The 21917-nt window shown below is 48.1% G+C and overlaps 1 protein-coding gene across 2 annotated transcripts in view; it reads right to left on the bottom strand.

The window, feature by feature from the left end:
* Positions 1 to 21917, bottom strand: part of Fam107b (family with sequence similarity 107, member B) — a 69574-nt gene that overhangs the window by 25852 nt on the left and 21805 nt on the right. Inside the window, exons 1-2 of one of the 2 annotated variants that reach the window (XM_013515498.1) lie at positions 15309 to 15372; positions 14831 to 15032 (exon numbers count right to left, since the gene is read on the bottom strand). The exons of the other annotated variant lie outside the window; for it this stretch is intronic. The gene's annotated coding sequence lies outside the window, so the exon portion shown is untranslated. Of the gene's footprint in view, positions 1 to 14830; positions 15033 to 15308; positions 15373 to 21917 lie in introns of those variants that run through there. 2 annotated transcript variants of the gene reach the window in all.

Genomic DNA, 21917 nt, shown 5'->3' with positions numbered 1-21917 from the left:
GACTGGTGGGGATGGCGGTGACAGCACCATCGGCAGCATTACCATTAACGCACCTTTTGAGGAACACTTGCCCAAGGTCTTTGAAGGTTATAAGAAGCTTGGAACTAAGCACACACCAAATACCATGCCCTGATGAGCAGAAGCAGTGATGTCCTCCAGCGCTGAACACACATAAAGGATTCCCACTGCCTGCTGGAGTGGCAGATCACGGTTTACAAGCCATCCGGTCTATCCTCTTTGAACTTACGCAGCTTCTGATCAATTTCCTTAACTCTCGTGGCTTTTGCATTATTTCAAATTTTCCACATAACACAATGCTTAAATAATTTCACATTATTCTATTTTGCATTCACAGCATTCAAAGTTGCAAAAAGAAGAAAGGTTACCACACTTTATCTCTAAGCTGCAAATTCCTGAATAAAGAGGTCCTGTCTGGCACTTTCACGGTGCACCATTTTTAGAGGAGGAAATACCTCAGTCATTCTTTTCAGGAAACTACAAAGGGGAAGGACTGGGAAGATGGCTGATTTAGACCTACCCATCCTACTCATTCCTGACAGGAAGGAAACTACACCAACCAGAGAAACCTTTCTGCTGGAGCAGGTTTCAAAGCTTCTAATATTCCTGTCTTCAAGATCTGAATAACAATAACATGAAATTCATGACTGAGCCCAAGTGACAATTAACGTGTTCCAAGGAAGAGATTCTGTCTTCAAAAGGACTTCATGACAGGAACTCTAGGGGCAACAGAGACTACTCACTCCACTTCCTCGTTACAGAAAAAGAACCGGAGGCCAGTATTATGGCCTGTATCCTCCTGCAGTCATATGGGGATTTTCAGAGGTGGCTGGATCGAGAGGGTGCGACACTGGAAATGATTCATGGAATGGATTCCAGGCACTGGGACTAAGGGTGTGAGCGCCACCCTCCCTGAGGAGACTGGGTAAAATCCAAGGGATAGATAGCGCTGTGGGCATCGCTCGCTGGCGGGCTTTGGCAGTCTGCGGCCTCCATGCGCTGTTCCTCCTCCGTGCTGCCCCTCTGCCAAGCCCCCTGTCTTGGAGCCAGCCGGTCACGGACTGAAAGTCCCACAGACTGTGAGCTCGTGAACTTTTCCCCCCTTCATTTTGGGTGTGAGAGAAAATAAAGACACTCAGGAAGACGAAATGACTAAATTCACAGAGAAGGTGGCAAGGCCTGGATGAGGACCAGGAGCTGACCCTGGTCCACGCCATACCCCATGAGCGCTCTCATTTCTGACTGCTCACAAGTTTTCGAAATTGATTTTCTACATTCCCATGATTTGGAGGGTATTTTTGGCATCAGGACTGACACCACCATTATCCTGGATCAGTAACGGGATGACATCTCTGAAGACTATAATAACGTGTTTAAATTACAAGAGTACTTCAACGACAACATCACGGTTTTGTTGCTTCTACAGCCTGCCAAACTGCAGCACAGCACACAGTCATTACGATTTGTCTTTTTCTCTCTTTTCTCTGCCTGAGATCTTACTAATGAGCTGCGACGACGTTGAAAGACAACAGTGACTATCCATCCCCAGGTACCTCAGAAAATCTCCTCAGATTCTGCTCCCCACCCACCCTTCTCCTGCAGAAACACCCTCCCCAGGCATCAGCTTCCATATACAAGTAAGTAAGTTGCTGACAAACTGAAAACCAGCCCCACTGACAAGCGGAGAGGGAAGGGCCAACCTTACCGACACCCAGCCCCAATACACGCATCACACCTGCAGACGGCTCAGGACAGGACACAGGCAACCCACGTTTCCACAGTAAGACGCCCAGACAGCACACAGCACACAGCACACAGCACAGAGCCCATGTCTGCGACTACGTTTCCCGCAGCTTGGAGCTGATGGGCTTCAGCACAGTCTGATCTCGCTGAATTACTAGTACCATGGCAGAGCAGAAAGAACCTTAAATAAAATGTCCAATTCACCATTTCTTTGGGTCTGCTTCCTCACAAGTAAAATGACAGCCAGCAATACTTTCTCCAGGGAAGAACGTCTGACTCCCGACCACCAACTCGCCGCATCCCTGCTGAGGCACGAGGGGGAGAAGCAGAGGTCGGGAACACGTCGCTTTCAGCTCTTAGAAAGAAAAGGACAAAGTCGTGCCAGGAATAATGGCAACAGCTGTGTTTCCTACATGATTACAACGTTTCATAGTTTACAGAGAGGACGCCGACGCTCCTCTGATTTCTGTTTCCGCAGTGAGAAGGGAGTGTGAGGACCGGCCCTGTCTGCATCCTGGTCCCTGGAGGACTGTCTGTCTCTAACTACGCTCTCCAGAACAGCTACTTACCAGCCCCGCCACCTGTAATTACAGCCCGTCTCCCACCTCCCTCTCCTCGGGCCACTCACCGCTCTCTGAGAACCACTCCATTACGGAGGACACCAATGTGAGACAGGAAGAGGAGGCCACGGCTGTCAGCAAGACTCGCATCCAGGGCCTGCTCAGTGCCACGGTCACTGTGTCCTCCCAAGCACGGGCCACAAGGCAGACCCTGAAAATCTGGAGGGGAGCAAGGAAGGTCCGGCACACTCAGGACCTCCTACGCAGAGCACCGAAGTGAGCTCGCATGTATATGCCGCGTGAGCCGTACTGTGACACGGACACCCTGGGGTGAGAACCTCCCCAGAGACAAGATCGTCCAGGACCGGACCTCTTGCCAGCCCCAGGAGAAGGAGGGTTCCCTGTGGACCACAGCAGCGCGGGTGCTGCGGGCACCAGCACCACTGACTCCCAGTAGTGGAAGTCACTGGGGCTCCTCTTCTGCTCACGCAGGGATGCTGGCGTGAGAAAACTACTGCCGAGCCTGCCTGCTCCGTGAGACCCGGGCGCGCACAGCAGAGGAAGGGAAGGCGAGGAGGCCCACGGGCTCTCCCACCTGGAGCCGAGGCACTCCCAGAAGCCCCGGGTGACTCAGTTTGCTTCACTGGGCAGAACAGCGCCATGTGACCACCCCAGCTACGAAGGAAGCTGAGGAAATACGAAACTGGTGTGTCAGCTGTGATGAGGGGACAACCCCGGACGGTACACAACCAACTCTCCCTCACCCACATCTGGTTACGGACCGAGTGGATCCCACACACTTCACACATTGAAGATCTAAATCCCCCCCTTGAGGTGACAGTATCTGAAAAGGAGAACCTCTGGCAGGTAATTAGGTTCAGATGGGTAGATCAGGTTTCGATAGGTAGACAGGAAGGTAATTAGGTTTAGATGGGTGGATCAGGTTTCATTTAGTTAAATCATGAAAGATCCCATTTGATAGGACAGGCCTCTCTCCCCCATCTCTCCCTCCCTCGCTGCCTTCCTCCCTCCCGCTCAACTCTCTCTTCTCACACAGCTTCTTTGGCCACACGGAGGCACAGCAACAAGACTCGAAGCCAGAGACCACTCACGAGGCACCAAAGCGCTTTCACCTTGAGCTCAGCCCACCTACCCAGCCTCTGGTATCCTGCTGAGGCAGCCTGAACAGACTAGCACACACCGCAAACTCAAGCACCTTCGAAGTCACGCCGGCCTCCTGACACAGGGCACACCGGGTCCCCGCCTGGTTAGCAAACATGATTCTTGTGTTTCGTGCTCACAGCACCTACAATGAAAGCTGCAGTAACAACAAAGAGGAGAAACTTTCTAGGGGAGCCCTTTCTGCCTTAGCCTTTCTCCCTGTACGAAATCTCCCTCTGCAAAAAGCCAAGGGGCTCTGGCAAAAGCACCAATGTAAACACAGTAGCAGTGGGCGAGGCACTGGCACAAGGGAGTCAACGACACGGCTCTTCGCTTTTTCAGCTTGAGCTGCACACACTAATCCAACTCCCCCCGGGGCCGGTCCTGCTGCGACTCGGGCCGTCCCATTTTCCCACAGGCTGCTCTCCGCATCATGGAAAACAAAAACAAGGCAACCCCAGCTCTCGGAGACTGTTGACATAGCACAAACAGCGCATCAGTCACCCCAGGGCGCGGCACAGCCAAGCCCAGGGCGGGGCTGATTCTTTCTGTGTCACAGGTACACTGGGACTTCCCCAGCCTCATGGGGGAAAAGCACAGCACACACTTGGCAAAGGAGGGACGTGGGAGAGTGAAAGCCTAGACAAGGAGCCCACAATTACATGGCCAGACGCCACGACGCGCAAAGCGTAACGTTTATTCTCAGGGAAATGGGAAGGGGACTCAGGGCTAGAAGATATTCAAGATGTCAAAAAGATACCTAATTCCGGAGCTGAAGGGCCCTGCATAAATACCGTTATTTAATCTTAGGCACGAGGAACGGAGACATTCGTCACAGCACAGGCCCTGCAGAAGCTGAGGGATTTGATTCAGCTTCATTGAGAACAGGGCACCTTTAAGAATAATTTAAAACTACTGCAACTGTCCCCTGCTTACTCTGCAGGCTCCCTCCTCCAGGAAGTGAATTCGGTCTCTCTCTCCAGTTTTTACTTTTCATTCGTATGTCTGCAGTACACAGTGATCAGTCTTTGTGTGCAGCTCATACGTGTACACACCACCTCGAATTATTCCTCTCCCCTCCCTCCATGCCTTAGTCTATTTCCCATCAGCAAGAGATCCACCTACCTATTTCCTATTATTATCTAGCATTTATTTTGCTTTTTATTTAATATTGGGATTTCTCATATAAGAGAAACACTGTGACATTTAAGCTTGTGTGTCTGATTTATTTCACCTAACATTATGGTCTTAAGGTACATCCACTTTGTATATGTAACTCAGGTTTATTCTTTACGGCAGAATAGTACTCCCCTGTATATAAATACCACACTGTCTGTATCCATTCATCTGTTGATGGACATATAAGCTGCTCTCAAGACTCAGCTATTATGAACTGTGTTGCTGGGCCAGGGATATAGCTCAGCGGCACAAGCGCTTGCCTGCCAAGCACAAGGTCCTGCGTTCGATTCCCCGTACCCAAAAAAAAAAAATGAACTGTGTTGCTATAAACAAGAGTATGCATGCAAACACTGTACTATGACATCCTTAACTCTTGTGGGAAGATACCTGCAAGGGAAATAGCTGGGTCAAATGGAATGTCTAGTTTTAGTTTTTCAAGGAATTTCCATTATTTCCATAGTAACTGTACTAGTGCATTTCCTTATCAACCAGGTGGAAGAGGTCCTTTTTCTCTGTGGTCTCACTGTCCACTGTTATTGTGACTTCTCGATGACAGTCACTCTTTCTGAAGTGTGATGGAAGCTCCATGTTGCTTTAATTTGCATTTTTCTGATGGTCAGAGATGCTGAAAGCATTCTTCATGTATTTACTGGCCACACGGACTTCTTCTAAGACATGTCTATTAATTTTGATTGCATTTTTCATTTGGAAGATCTAACTGCTTTGAATTCTTTATGAATCCTAGACATTAGTCCTCTGTCTGAGGAACAGCTGGTGAAATTCTTTCCCATTTTGTAGGGAGTCGCTTTACTCTGTTGGTGGTTTCCTTTGTTGTGCAGAAGCATTTTGACACAATGCAATCCCCTTTGTTGATTCTTCTTTCTTGTGCAACTAGTTTCTGTTCACAAAGTCTTTGCTCATGCTTATTTCTTGAGAAGTTTTACCTACTTTACCTTCCAGCAGATGAAGTGTTAGTTTTACCATTGACTGTTACTCCATTTCTTTAGCTTGGCACACTGCGAGAGATTATGAGTGTGGACTCAGCCTCCTGCCTGTGAATATCCTGCTTTCACAGCACCAGCTGCTAAAGAGGTTCTCTTTCCATCGAGCCACAGCCACGGTGGTCAGCACCGTGCTGCTCTAATCATTGGAATAACACAACTTGAAATCCAGGAGGGTAACGCCTCATGCTTTGCTCTTGCTGCTCATGATAGATTTTGCTATTCTGGGTCTCTTACAACACAGTATAAATTTTCAGACTGTTTTCTCCAGCTCTGTGAAGAATGCTGTTTGTATTTTGACTGGGATTGTGTTAAATGTGCATATCCGTTCTGGGAGTATGGTCATTTTGGCTATACCGGTTCTGCCTGTCCAGAACAGAGGGTATCTTTCTGTTTTCTGCTGTCCTCTTCAAGTTCCTTTTTCAGAGTACTTAAGTTTTCATTGTAGAAGTCTTTTACTTCCTTGGTTAGGTTAATTCCTAGGTAAAGTATTTAACTTTTCTTGATACTACTGGGGATGGTACTGTTTTCCCAATTTCTTTCTCAATGAGTTCATTATTAGAGTACAGGAAAGCTACAGATTTTTGTGGGTTGATTTTGCATCCTGCTACATTGCTGAATTGTGTTACTTCGTCTCTGCCGGAATTTTCTGGGTATTCTATGTAAAGGACCATGGCATCTACAAACAGTAATGATTAAACTTCCCCCTTTCCTAGGTACATATCCCTTTCTTTACCTTGCCTGGTGGCACTGGCTAATGTTTTGGGTACTACACACAACACGGATGGTGACAGTGGACATCCTTGCCTTGTTTCTGATTTTAGAGGGAAACCTTTTGGTTCTTAATACAATGTTGGTAATATGTTTGTCAAAAGTGCCTTTTATCAGATTGATATAAGGTCTTACAATAACTATTTCTTCAAGTTTTTTTTTTTAAATCATGAATTGACACTGGTTTTGTCAAGGGCATTTTTGCATCTAAAGATGATCACGATTTTTGTCTTTGTCTACTTATACAATCCAATGATTTTTGTATGTTGAACCATCCTTGCATCTGTAGGGTGAAGTCTACTTGTTCATGATATATGATCTTTTTGATAATAGATGATAATAATGATAATAGATGATAATAATGGTAGAATCTTTTTCTAAAGGATTTGGAAACCGTACTGTAATTTGCTAATTTTCAGGAATGACTTTGGAAGTACTTCTTCCCTTTTAATTTCATTAAAGAGTTGAAAAGTATTACTTACATCTTCCCTCAAGTTCTTGTAGCATTCAGTAGTGAATCCACTGGGACAAGGGCTTTTTTTAGTTGGTAAATTTTTTATTACTGTTTTAATTTCATTGCTTGTTATTGAATTACTCAAGGTATTTATATCTTCTTAGTTCAGTTTTGTTAATTCTCACTTACCTAAGAATCTATCCACTTATGAATTCTCCAATTCATTGGCATACAGATTTGTGAAGTAGTTGCTAATATCTGGATTTTGGTGGTATCTGTTTTTATTTCATATTTTTCATTTCCAATTGTACTGATTTGGTTCTTTCCTTTTTTGGGTAGGTGGCTAACAGTTTGTCTATTTTGTTTATTTTTCTAAAGAAGTGGCTCTTTGATTCATTGATTCCTTGTATTCTGTTTTTTTAAATTCTCTCATTGATTTCTGCTCTGATCTCTGTAACTTCCTTCCTTGTACTTCCTTGGGTATAGATTGTTGTAGTTTTTCTAAGACCTTGAGATGCACTGTTAGTTAATCAGAGCTCACTCTGATTTTCTAACGTGGGCATTCACAGCTATAAACATCCCTCTTAGGACTGCTTTCACTGTGTCCCACAAGTCCCGGTATGCTGTACTGATATTATTACTTGATTCTCAAACTGATTTCTTCTGTGACCCATTGACTGTTCAAGAGTGTATTGTTTAATTTCCATGTGCTTGCTTAATTTCTGTGGTTTCTTTTGCCACTGATTCCTAGTTTCACTTAGCTATGATCTGATAATATTTACGGGATAATTTCAATTCTTTTGCATTTACTTAACCATGCTTTACTGGCTACATGGTCTATTTTGGAGAAAGTTCCATGTGCTGCTGAGAAGAATATGTATTGTGTTGTTGGGTGGAACACTTTGTAGGTATTTATTAAGTCCATCTGTTCAAAGATTTGTTGAACTCTGATGTTTCTTCGTTGATTTTTTTTGTCCTAGTTGATCTGTATTTGTGACAATAGGTTACTGAGGTCCCCCACTGTAACTGTGTTCGTGTTTATCTGATCTCCCTGTGCAGCACGGCCTGTTTTATGAAGCGTTCAGTGCATACATGTTTATAGTGGCTATGGCTTCCTATTGCACAGTTCCCTTACTCTTGCCCTTTGCTCTTCTGATCAGTTTCAGCCTTGTCTGAAAACACCAATGGTTTTCCTGCTTGTTTTCAGATTCCTGTTGCACGGGATGGATCAGTCTGGGGGAGGTGGGGAGTTTTCAGAATGTTTTGTTGCCTTGTCTTCTTGTGCACCCTACTGTTTGGTTTTGTTGCTATTGCTGTTTTGCTTTTTGTGCTAAGGTCTGCGGTCTGATTGTAGTGGAAGACGCTGCTGCTAGTATGCAGACTTCACTGGTTACTGACTGCTCTTCAGTGACTCTCTGGGCACAGCTAGCTACAGGCTCTGCTTCTGTTCTAGACCCAACCACCTCCGTTTATTTGGGAGGGGAGGCTGCAGCATTCAGTTCTCCAGGAACAGGCCACACACTGCTAACAGCACAACGGCAGCTACTGGCATATAGGAAGGCAATTAATAACAACAACAATGCCACCTTGGCCAATAGCAACGAATTAGCAATAGTAATAGCATCAAAGACAAACTGCATACTGACATACCCTAAGAGCCAGTAATGTACCACCCTTAGCCACAGAAAAGAGACCTGCAATTATAGTATAAACACTAAAACCAAATACTGACATACCATAAGTATCTACTAAGTGCAACAACACCACCACCACAAACAAGAAAAGTATTCAACAACAAGAGCATAGAGTTAACAATTCATAGAGCTTACTGATTACACTAGTAAGGACAAACAGGTTGGGAAACCAGGGGATGAAAAAGTAGAATTTGAAAAATTAATCAATGGAAGATGAGGAGAAAAGTCAGATAAAGAATCCTAGTAAGTAAAAAGAAAGTAGTATCATTAGATCAAAGTAACAACAACAAAAAAAAAAACAAAAAGAAGGAAAATATCAGAGAAAAATAAAGACAAAATAAGAAAATATAAAACAGGAGAAAAGAAAAAGAAAAATCCTCACTCCCACGGTGCCCCCCCCAAAAAAAAAATAATGAAGGGAAAAGTAATAAAACATTGAGTCCAGAAAGAATCTCCTGTCTTTTTGTATGAGTAGTTCCTTTCCAGGCTCTGAAGTCCTGGGATCCAGCAGGTCACAATTTTCAGCACCTAGCTGTACAGCCTGTGGGTCCACCACACCCCCAACTGCCAACCACCCTGCTCCGAAGTCCCCTCTGTCCATTCATCCCAGGCTGTGACCAGCCAAGAGCTCAGCATTTAGAAACTTCTCAGCAGCTCTGACTTCCCTCATGGATCTTCTCACATAGGTCAAGACTCTCTTTTGACAGTGCCCGCTTTTCCACTTCTGTTTGGTGGGGTTTTGCAGTGCTGGGGAGGACAGGAGGGCCTCAGGAGTGCCGGGCAATCACTCCACCAGGGAGGCACTGCCCAGCAACGCTGTTTTCAAACCCACACAACAGAGACTACGAGCTACTCTGATTAGTAAGAAGGACATGAACAAATGACAGGTCGACACATTTATAAGAACTTGTCCTTTACTCACAGCTGATTATAAAGGAAATCATGAATTGCTTCCGGAAGAACAATTAGAAGATACATTTTTACCAAGCCACAGATGCACGGAAGTAACATGACAGCTAACTTCTTCCCTTATGCCTTTACTCCCTTCAGCAAAACTAATCTAAAAAGATTAAAAGTAATAACATAGTTCTAACTTCTTAACCGGATTAAGCATTCAAAGTAAAATACAACAAAGCACTCTAACAAAGGAAACGATTATTTAAATTTTTTTCAAGGTAATTCAGAGTTCAAAGAACAGAATCTGGAAATAAAATTCTTCACTCTTTGGCTTGTAATCTTACAAATACCAAGTTGAGGAAGATTCCAAGTATCTGGAAGTACAATGTTTCAGTTGAGCTCATAGTACAAAATATATAGGGCACATGTAATAGAAAGGATGCTTTATTTTTCTGGTTCATTTATAACTGGAGTTTTTATTATTGCAGTCATGACCTCACTTTTCATTTATAAAATGTATTAGTTCCACCACTAAAAACTGTTGTTCCTGATAACAATACACTGTCACCAAAATTAAGACTGTCTTCCTGGGTATAGTGGTCCATGCCTATATTCTCAGTATTCAGGAGGCTGAGGCGGGAGGATCCCAAGCTTGAGGCCACCCTGGAGTACATAGTGACTTCAAGGTTGGCCTAGACTACGTAGTGAGACTCACAAAAACAAACAGAAACAAAAGGACTGTTTTTTCCTCCTTCTCCAGTTTCATCGTCAATCCCAACAGCAGTTGTTATTTCTACGTCTTTCTGGCTTGATCAAATTCTCACAAAGGTCCCCGGCCTTCTGTACAACTTTGGTAACCTGAGATACTAGCTTCCCTTTCCCATCCCGCGGAGCTCGGATGTCACCCCCCACACACACACTACGGTGCACACAGGGTCTCCCCCGAAGATCCGTCGCTTGTGATACCCAGTAGAGCTCTGTAGCGAAGGGCCTGGAGCTGCAGCATCTAGTGTGGAGAACATGGCAGCATGTGTGGCCAATCCACTCTGTAACCGTGCGGTGACAATGAGCTTGGCTGTGTGGCTCTACCATCTAGACAACACATTGGGAGGTGCTCAGTGGGACCGGGAGCGGGGGAGACACTGTAAACAATACCCTTGCAATAATCGAAGTCCTAAGTCCTAAAAGAGGTTGCACTGAGTCCACTCAGGATGTAAAGAGAGCACAGCTAAGATTCAGTTCAGTACTTTTTACATATTAAGAACTTTGATAAACATCCTAAAATATCTCTAATCAATGGCTTTCACACTTCGGTAGGTAAACCACTCCACATACACAGTAGTGACCCCACACGCATGAGCCACAGGAAGTGAAAGTTTCCCAAGTGATAACACAACTTTTACTACATGCTGCCCACTCTCACGTTCACTTCTTCACTTTTCTGTAATGCTTGCTGTGACCCCACTGAGTTGCGTTCACGTTGCACCAATGGCCAACCGGCAGCTGCAAGAATCCTGCCCTAACTCATTTCCTTAAACATCTATAATAATTTGGCTGCGTGCCTGTGACCAGGGAAGGCGCTGAGAAACTCGCAGAGGAAACGGAAGTCAGACGGTCTTCTACCCGCCAAGCACTATCACCCCTTCCAACAGCGACGCTGGGAAGTCTCTCTCGGGCTAATGCCACCGACACTGCAGCCGGCAGCGTCTGCCCCATCTGCTCTGTAAAGTACCCTCCCTCCGACTGTGAATGCAGAGCTTCAAACCCTTTCACCTGAGTGTGAGTCGGAGGGGAGACACAACCTAAAAGCTTCATCTACAAGCGTGGAGTGTGAGCACACAGGCTGTGAACACTCAGTGAGCCTGCGCCTGCGGTCTATGGACCTTTTCTGCATGTATATTACACATGAAAAGAAGGTTTTAAAAAACAAAAAATGTATTTGTTCATAGATAAGTCTTTCCCCTTCCTCCTAACGATGGAAGCTAGGGAACTGAGATGACTGGAAAGTATTTTTCCTCATCTATTTATATATTTACTCAGCAGTGCTGGGGATGGAACCCAGGACCTCGTCACGGAGCCGAGCAACCCGCCACTGAGCGGCAACGCCAGCCCTTCACATACTTTAAAGCACTTTCAATCGTTTCTTCATCCACAAATAAAACGACAGCACATTTGTGAAAAACAAACAAACAAACTCCTCAGAAGGTAAATCCGCTCACACAAGTTTCTTCACACCAAAGCGGTAATTCTATTTGCGGGTCGGAAACGGGTCGGAAACGGGTCGGAAACGGGTCGGAAAGAGTCAGCCCAGCTCTGGCACCCGTCAGTCAACCTCCAAGTGCAAGCCATCAAAATCGCACCTCAACGTATTTTGGGCAAGAGCTGCGCACACAAGCTGAGCTTTTCCAACACTCCGGCGCAGGCTGCGCGGTCGGAGGCGCAGAGCCCGCCTGACCTTCCGCGGTAGTAACAGGACAGCCAGACTCTGCACGCAGGCTGACTCTCCTCGAACACTTCTCGAACACTACCGATACATCCGGGCTCCTCAACCCGGACCCCTCATCTCCACCTGCCAGGCCTGGTACGCGGACCAGTCTGGCCTGTCCTGCAAAAGCTCAGCTCCACGGACACACTCGGCACAAACTGCCCCAGGTCTACACAGCATCAGAAGCCATTTTCTTCTGTATCTTTTTCTCCTACCCTCCTACTGCCCCGCCCCTCCACGCCGCCACCCCATGACTCCTTCCCACGGACCCCAGGAAACAGGCGTGCGTCCTCAGGGCTGTGGGTATGAGTAATGGACACCCAGCATTAGCCTATTTACTACAGGGGGGGTAGCTGACTAATGTCCGCGGAGGAGCGTTGTCAGGCTTCCTTCAAAGCCAGGACAAGAGGGCAGAAAGCCACGAAGGCAGCCGGGCAGCAGGAGCACGCTGCGGTCTCTACCGCCGGCACTGGGCTGGCATGACGCGAGAAGATGGCCGGCCTGGGGCGCTGGCAGAAACTGCAGGGGCCAGGCCTCAACCACGCCAGGAATTCTGCCTCTGGCAATAAACACACTCGCGAGGCCGGGCAGCACGGCATGAGCTTCGGTACCGGGAAGAGGAAGTGCCAGTGCCGAGCAGCTAGTGAGTCCTGACAGGACTTTTCAAAACAGGACACACAGATCACATTCCTTCTCCAACCCTTTACCAAAAAAATAGTGGGTAAAGAGAGGGACTGACAGTGAGAGTGAAAACAGCTTAAGTATTCAGCCAAATGCATTTAATTGAGTGGATGAAAGACAAGCCAACAGCACGCCCTCACCTCATCACTCAACCCGGGGTATTAAAGACACAGAGTAACTGCGGCAGGGCTTTTCTAGGGCAGAACAAGTTAACCTCACCGCCCGCTCAGACAGCGCCTACACTCGAGCTCCTCCTTTCACATTCTACATGTATCACTGCTGCTTAAAGCCATCACCCAAGCATGAAGACATCACCACCTGCTCCAACCAGAGGGATTGTGATCAGGTGACTCTTCGCTTGCAGAAGTTCCAAGTCTCCCTCTTCACCTGGAAAAATGCAGCCATAAATCTAAATGATGCACACAATTTGCAAACGTTTAGAAAACAGGCTGTTATTATAAGCTATTTAATAATTTAAAGAGATTCAATGTTTATTCCTCACCTTAAGGAAAAAATTGATTATGAAGCCGACCGCCAGTTTAAATTTTTTGTTGTTGTTACTGGGGATTGAACAAGGGCCTTGGTAATGAGTCCCATCCCCAGCCCCGTTTGTCATTTTGAGATAGGATCTGAATAGACTGCAAAATTGCCTAGGCTGAGCTCTCACCTGTGATCCTCCTCAGAGTTGTGGGATTACAAGATGAAGGCAGGTTTACCGATACACCTATTACTTTAGCTAAATCCTGATGACGTTATGATTGTGGAATCATATTCCACTGGCAAAATCTACTACCTAGTTGATTATAAAACATACAAGGTATTCTAGGCCAACGCTTTCTTTCTTTAGTTTTATTTGGCCTTCCATATTTTTAAAATAAATTGTTTCTACGGCATTAGTAACAACTAAATTTTGTTTTTTCATAAAATGTGCAGGGCAAAGATACAAAGACTAGGTTTGGTGGCTTGGAGTAACCAGACACTGTGTGCTTCTTGTAACACGTCACTGAACCTTTCGTTACAATTCACTGAGCACCACGGCCCCGAACGCCAGGCCCAGCCCCAGCTCTGCCACTCTCAGGCCTGCACCCTTAGAAAGTGACTCGGCCCTGGGTGTCAGAGGCCCACCGCAGCCTGGACTAGCCAACCAGGGGCTCTCACTAGTCAGGGTGCTCCGCAAGCTTCTGCACACACGTGCACGCACACACGCCCCGCCACATGGGGCAGTGCACGCATCACAGCCACACACTTCCTTCCCCCCGAAAGGGCCACGAGGGGATCTGTCTTTCATTGGGCTATTACACAGACTAACGCAGGGGACCCCTGAGCTTTACGGCCCAGACTACGGCTGTGCGCGGCGCTCTCGGGCCTGGGCGGTGACCAGCACGGGAAGACGGCAACTGCAGCCACCGCGCGGCCCTTCCCAGCACTGGGTTTGAAGAACAGCTCTGTTTGCCTAGCAATGGCTGAAGTGACTTTCCAGAGGGCTTCCTGCAGTTAGAGCCAGCTGAGAGCCAGCTGAGAGCCGACTTGACATCAGAAATTCATAACTGATCATTATCTACAGGGACTCCGTCCAAACACACTGAAGTTCCAGAAGTGCTGATTGCTGAGTTTCTGGATGGTTCCTGGCGTGGCCAGAGTTCTGTGAGAAAGGAAACACACCCGTCGGCACTCAGCATGCAGGTATCAGTCCAGGTCACAACAGCCGTGTCTGTCACGGAGCCTGACTAACGAGCCAGTTCTGGACGACACGAAGCTGTGCGCCACTCCTGACTGGCAGCCTGCCTGTGCCCCGTGGCCCCGGCCCTCACAGGGACCCACGTGACACCAGCAGGGCTGCAGGTCGGCCTGCCACAGGACTGCACGATCAGGACTCAGAAGGACGCCTTGGCACTGAGCCTTCTCAAAGATACCCAGGTGCCACAGCTCTGCGGCAAAGAGCACAGAAAGCAGCAGTAACCCCGCGAAGTGGAGAGTGGCTTCCGTGGGAGTGCCCGGGACTCCCCACGGCTCCTCCACAGTCCTACTGAGGGCCGCCCTGCCCAATCCGGCCCCTCCCTCCGCAAGCTCGTCCCTACCCTTTGCTCTCTACTCAAGTATCACCTGCCCGACCACAGACCCAACACGGGGCCTTCCGCTGCCCACCTCTGTCCTAAGACTGTCTCCCCCACCCTGCAACTGCTTACCTTACCGCTGGACACGTGTGTCTGACGTCTCCTCTCCAGCTGTGCCGCCCCTCGAGGAGCAGAGCCCGTTCTCCTTCGCACACTGCTGTGCCTCCAAGGCACAGAACACACTCAATGTTTCATCGCCATTTGTTACGGCAAGGAAATACCTCAATAAATTTTGTTGGAGAAAAGATGCAGTCTGCGAACATTTTTATTTGTCCTATATTGGTGACAGTGACAAAAGTGTTTTCACTGACCTTGAGAAATACCAATTCTTAACATTAATTAATTCCAAATACTAATTTTCATTCTCCTTCTCCTGACTACATGCCCACTCTGGTTGGATCTGTGCTGTACTGAAAACTCTTGATTAAAATGGTTTGTTATTTAATCCTTTAAAGCTTGTAATAGAAATTACATTGGCAATGATGGTCTGGTCCCCAGGGAACCCACGAAAACCCCGCTCCCACTACTAGTTCACTTTTGAGTGGCTTACTGCATTCCAGGCGTTGTTTCCGACACTGTTGCGCTTCCTCTGATCTCCCCAACAGTTCCAGGAGCGAGGTACGAGCTCCCTTCCCGACAGGGGAGTAGCCAGGGAGATCAGCAGTTTGCCCAAGGTCACTCAGCCAAAAAGCCCAGCCTCTAAAATCATACATTTCACTCTCTGCGAAGGAGGGCAGGGCACAGGAAAAATGAAGCAGAACTCTCTTCCTGTTTTGAAGTCAAGGAAACCATACGAAAAACATCTCTAGAAAAGGCCTGATTTCACCTTTGACCCCTGCACCTGCGCCCAGGAGACTCCCCCCAGCCTCCCCAGGCTGCCCTGGTGCCCACCCAGCCACCTCCCCCAAGGGCAGCTTGTGCTGGCACCAGCAAGGCCAGGGCCGGTGGGGACCGCTCGCAGGCCTGCCCTCAGGGCCCTCCACGGTGCTGTGGTGCAAGCCACGCGGGCAGATACAAGGTGCCCCACCTGAGTGGTATTTTAGGAAAGCAAAACTTTCATGGAGAAGAGACAATTATTGGAAGTTTAATAATTCTTCTAGTTTTACTTTCTTTTAAATTTCAAATTAACTTCATTATTTTAGAAAAGCAACTACAAGGGATTCCTAAGCAACTTCAATAGCCCTCAAATTTAATCCTTTTAGCCCACAGTTTTTGTGCGAGTCAGCGTTCCATTCCTCCAACAAACACCTGCAGTGAGGTCAACTCAGAGAGAGAGGAGGTCCACTACCACCTGCTTTCCCTCCATGGCCAGCGCGTCTTGTGGTTCTCGGGCCTCTGACAAGGAGGCATGTCCCGGCAAGAGCAAAAAGCTGCCAGGCATTCCCCTCAAAGACACACCCCACCCCACACCCACTCCCTGCCCCGCCAGGCCTGTCACCTCCCCACAGCACCACCCTGGGTACAGGAGCTTGGGGGACACTAAAATCCAAACTGCAGGGACGTCTCATTCTGTTGCTAGAGGACTCCAGTTGCGTAGTGCAGAGCTGGGCCCAAGGAAGCAACTGCTCAGAGCCTTCTCTAAACACGAAGAGAGTAAGACCAGTTATGAACTTCAACGCCCGCGTTCTAGTTTCCACAACCTCTAGATTAGTAAATCCACAGCCTGCAAATCTCAGCGGGCAGGGTAGGCACTACGCCACAGTGCTGTGCCCCACGCCCACCCAGCGCCCCTGAGTGCCTCCACTGGGGTCACCAGAGGGCTCTGAAGCCAGACATTTGTCTCATCATATTCAGGCTCTCATTTATTTTTCTGTACTGGTTTCCATTAAGCACACTCATCATGGGCTTAAGGGACAGAAAAGACATAAGAAAGACTCAAACTAAAACGTAAGCGGCATACGAGTATCACACACTATCACATACTAAGAAGAATGGGAAACAGAGGCGTCAGAGAGAAAGCCCCATCTGAAGCAAGGACACAGGGTGGTCAGGCAGAGAGAGCCAGAGGACGGTTTAGGAGGCCCAACGGTCACAGGTGGGAAACTCGGCCTGACGAATCAGCGAGGGGACAGGAAGTAAGGCTGAAGAGGCAGACCCACCACCAGACGCGGTTCACTGAGACCCTCATGCAGGGTCCTTGATAGGGAGGAAGTTGCGATGGAAACAGCGTAGGCACACGGATAAAGCAGGTATTACCAACTCTCTTCGTTGGCCACGGGAAAATGTAACACACCCAATATTTTCAACAAGAACCTAACTGACACTGTTCACACTACTTTTATTTCTATCACCAAAATCATGTCACAGCCCCAATATTTACTGATCAGAAACCAAAACCTGCTTCACCAACCTCCCTGGGCTGTCCCAGCCCCATGTTCTCCTCCTCCGGAGCATATTCCCACTCTGGGTGCCACTGACAGAAATCAGCACTTCCACACCCCACAGAATTGTGCTCTCACATCTGGCGGCATCTGCGCGTCAGGGACAGTGTGTGGCGGTGCTGTCTGAGTCGAACTACAGCAGGGACAGCCATCCACCCTATCTTTACAACCCCTGGAGAGCAACGGCCGTCTTGTTCGGAGTCACCCGCAACAGGCAGCGCCAGGGGACCCGTTCTGCCACAAATTCATCAGCATTTACTCCGTGCTGGCTAAGCTCAGGCACTGCCCCTGGCCCCACGGGTTCAGCAGGGAAGGAAACAAAGCTGCTGGCCTTGGACAGCTGCACTCAGGGTCAGCGCAGCAGACCACAAACAAGCAAACAAGCAAACAAGATCAGCGTCAGACAGCAGGAAGGGCCACGGCTGGAAACTCGGGTGAAGAGAGAGGTTGTGCTACTTTAAATGGTCACAGCAGACCTCCCTGCGGAAAGTGCCACCGGAAAGACACTGCGCAAAGACTGCAGGACTGAGGAGACCAGCCACTGGCTGGGCAGGAGACAGCTTCTGAGGACAGAGGCGCAGACACGGTGCCAGGGGCTGGGCACAGCAAGGGGGATGAGGCGGGGAGTGGTGAGGAGGGCGGCGGAGAGCGGCAGGAAGCAGACCAAGCAGGACTCACTCTCAGCACCGAATGCAGGCCAGGGTGAGAGGCCTCTGCAGTCTGCGGTTCTCGTAACACAACAATAACGCCGCTTATCCTTACTGAGGATCTGCGAATCCATCCAAGCCCAGTCTATAAAAGGCACTGGCAGATCCAAGAAACAGTTATACATCAATAGCAGTTTCAACAAAAAGAAGAAACCACTCGGTATATTTGGGGTGCATCGTGCGCCCTCCAAAATGTTCAGCTTGTGACGCTGGGTGCAAATTACATTAGCATATTTCCGAACATAATGATGCTTTTAACCACTGGGACGCCCTCAGGTATAATATCCACAATGGTTTTCAGCAGAGAACAGACGTAAAATATTTGAACGTGCACTTAAGCAGCCCTCCCTCACTGCTGACTCATCGAAGGGAGCTGTGCCTTCACCGACACCTGGACAGGCTGCCATGCTTGCTGGTCACTCGTCCTGGGGACAGCCGCAGCCCCACGCAGCCCACACAGCCCCCAGGCCCGCGGGGTGGTGACGTCCTGAGCTACCCTGTGACAGCTGGTAGATGCAAAGCTGCTTACTTCACGCTCTGTGGATGCTTCCCTGCATCCGCGGTCATCCTAATAATTGCTTCTATCGTAAGGAATGTAAAACCAAGCAACACGGACAACGGACAACAGACATCATCAGGTTTAGATCCCTGTCTCTGCAGAGACAAAAGGCTGGGCAGACCAACTCTTTAGAACAAAGCAGAGCCACAGAGGCGCTGGCACACATCCTTTCTAAATCCAAGGGTCAGCAGCCACTAACTAATCCCCAGAGGCCAGCTGCCTTTTGCATTTCTGGAACCACTTCAACCTGCAGCCACAATACCGCAGAGAAGCAGCAACATCCACACCCCGGCTGCAGGGCCTGGGCAGCAGCTCAGACGGGGACCACATGCCTATGTCCGGGTATTTCTGAACCAGGCAGGGAGCGCCGCCACCACTGCAGGACAAGACACCTTCGCCATCTTCCCTGGACAAGAAGCAGAGCCATCCCAAGCCATAACAGAAATGGGAAAAGGCAGTGTTGTCTCCGCTGCATGCGCAGGGTCAAGGCACGCAACTTTTCTGAATAAGCCTGAGTAGCATTTCTCTGCTGAGCCAATGAATTGCTACTAAAACAGGAAAAGTTTTGAGGCTTGGGACAGCCATGGAAAGGTTACATTAGTCAATTTAATAAATAAGAACTGGAGGGAAAACAACATTTCTGCTACACTTGGCAATCCTGGGGTTTTTCCTATACAAGGAAACCTATGGATAAGGGCATCAGTTTAACAGATGTACTTATTTTCTCATTTTAAAAAACACACTTTCTCCTAACCTGATTTAGAAGCAATGAACTATTTATACATAACTGGAAAACACAGAGAAGTATAAAGAAACTAAACTATTGCTAGGCATGGAAAAAAGACATAAGGGGGAAAATATATATATACACATACACAAGATAGCTAAGATAATTGTACTACTAATTTCCATTGATTTATTGAAAGGAAAAGTTAATGCTTAATTTTTTTATCAATCTTGCATGCCTATATCTGGTAATCTGAACAACTACTTTGAAGATAACAATAATGCAATATAATAACCATTGTTGATTTCCTATCACCTTGTTTTGAAATTCTGTATAATTTTTAATGTCTTTTCTCTTTAAAATTATATATATAATTTTTTTATATATAATTTATTTATATATATAATTTATATATATAGCTAGGCATGGTAGCGCACACTGTAATCCCAGCACTCAGGAAGCTCAAGCACTCTGAGGCCAGCTGGGGTGACACAGTGAATTCAAGACCAGTCTAAACTACATACTGCAAGACCCTGCCTCAAAAAGCAGAGAAAGAAAGGAAGGAAGGGAAGAGGGAGGGAGGGAGGAAGAAAGGAAGGAAGCAAGGAAAAGAAAGAAAAAAATATTACCCATGAATGTATCACTAAATATATCCTTATTTCAATAAATTTCCTTTCAAACAATACTTCATTTTTAGCAAAATATATTCATACTAAATAGACAATTATTACATTTGTGAGCATTTCGCCTGCAGTGAAATACTTCTTTCAATATGGCTGCCCAATATGCCATTATGCGGATGTGTTATAACCGCCTTAACTATTCCTTCAGTGTCCTAGTCTACACACAAGACCGATCACTGAACTCTGATGTAACAGAATAGGTTCAGAATGTATGATGTACCTCCCTACACATGATCACTTGTCAAGTTTGGGTGAGATATCAAAGAAAACTCACAATTCCTGAAAAGGTCATTTCAACTCTCTAACCCGCCCATCGCATATCTGTGTGGGGCTGGGTCTTTTGTACATACTGCAACCAAAACAAACTATCACCACAGGCTGAATTCAGAAGCAGGTGTGAGAACTCAGCTATTTTTTGTTAAAACCGATTATGAAACAGACTTAGGAAACTGGAAAATAATTCTACTCTTCTACGTCTTCTTTGCATTTGAAAAATAGTTCTCATTTAAAAGAATCATTAAAGAGATCAGCACAATGAAACAAGGTTAAATGTGCAGACTTTCTGCTTCCTTTCACAGTCTTGACCCAGAGAACTTGTGAGACAATCAGTGAGTGCTGCTTAAGGTGCTAAACTTGTGATCGTCTCTCCTGCAGCAACAGATGACCTGCACAAGCCAAAAAGCAGAGTATCACTCAGAGTCGAACCAAGAGGAGAATAAACGTGACAAGCCAAGAAGGGCTGAAACAGTTTTCTCTTTTCTGCTTGAGGTGGGAGAGACCTAGCATTCGTAAACGCTTAAAAACAAGCAAACGCCAGCACGGGGCAGTTCAAAAGGGATGAGGGGAGTGGAAAAGCCGATTCTTACAAAGTGACAGGGATTCCTCTTCCACCGTGAGAAGAAAAATGTAAAACAGACAGGGCCAGAAGCAGGCCAGCATCCCAAGGCAACGGAAAGCACAGGCAGGGCCTTCACACAGCTCTCCGGGATGGACAGACCGATCGATCACCTGCGGGCAAGGCAAGGACAAGGGAAGTGGCTGAGCACAAAACCAGACACAGAAGGAGCACTGAAGAGGTTGGGAAAGCCATTACGCGAAGTGAGAGGGCTGGCGAAGAAAATCCCAGGCGTGTGCAGGCCCAGGTGAGGCCGGAACAGACCTGACAGAGGCGCTGGGTCACCCCCCCCCCCCCGGGCAGCAGGCCTGAGTGGCGGTCCAGGCCTCCCGGGCTGGGATGAGCCGAGACAGCAGAGAGGGACGCGGCAGACGGCAGCGCTGGCTTAGACCGGGAACACGCAGCGGCACAGGACTGGCAGACGGCAGGAGGCAGCCAGAAGCAGGCCCGTGGGAGAAGGACCTGACGCCCCTGCGGAGATGAACTGCCGGGCAGGGTGCTCCAGCCAGGGGGTTGGACCTCTCAATGTCACATCGCGGCAACTCCCGCTCTAACAGGACCTAGAACAGTCTGCAGGGTGGTGCTCTCACCCTGGTTTGAGCACTCGAAGTCCTACCTCCTGGCCATCTGTTCAGGCCCCAGACTGCCCAACCTCTCCAACCCCCACGCAAGCTGGGATGCTGGTCGCAGCTCCGGCTGCTGCTGGGATGACCCCAGGAGTGTCAGCAAACAGAGACAACTAAGAGAAGGCTGCAGTGCGGAGCGTGAACGGTCAGCGAGGGGCGGTAACCGGGGAATGACAGCGCCGAGGGGCTGAGGACGGAAGATCACTGAAACGGGCCTCAGTGGAACAGACGGGCAGGGAAGAGCAGCACTCTGCAAGTGGCCAGCAGGGCAGGGTCCCCACGTCCGCCCTCCACACCCTCAGCCACCCCCAGCATGGGACACAGGGAACTCTCCACTCACAGCAACCACGGCTGGGTTTCTAACAGAGCAGCAAGGACACACTGGGCAACAAGGCCGAGAGAGGGCTGATCGTGAGGGCGGAGACAGGCGAAGGTGGAAGAGCCGGAAGGCAAGGAGATGGGTGGAGACGGAGGGGGAAGCACGAGCGGTCCTAGGAGCAAAAGCCCTGAGCCTGGAGGCACAGGGAACCCACAGACGCAAGTCCTGCTGGGGAGGGACCGGGCAAGTGGGGAAGGCGCTG

Source organism: Chinchilla lanigera, unplaced genomic scaffold (genome assembly GCF_000276665.1).
Source record: "Chinchilla lanigera isolate Chin_1 unplaced genomic scaffold, ChiLan1.0 scaffold00028, whole genome shotgun sequence".
Lineage (NCBI taxonomy): Eukaryota > Metazoa > Chordata > Mammalia > Rodentia > Chinchillidae > Chinchilla > Chinchilla lanigera.
Note: the sequence above shows the minus strand (reverse complement) of the source record. Positions and strands in the feature narration are given on the sequence as shown.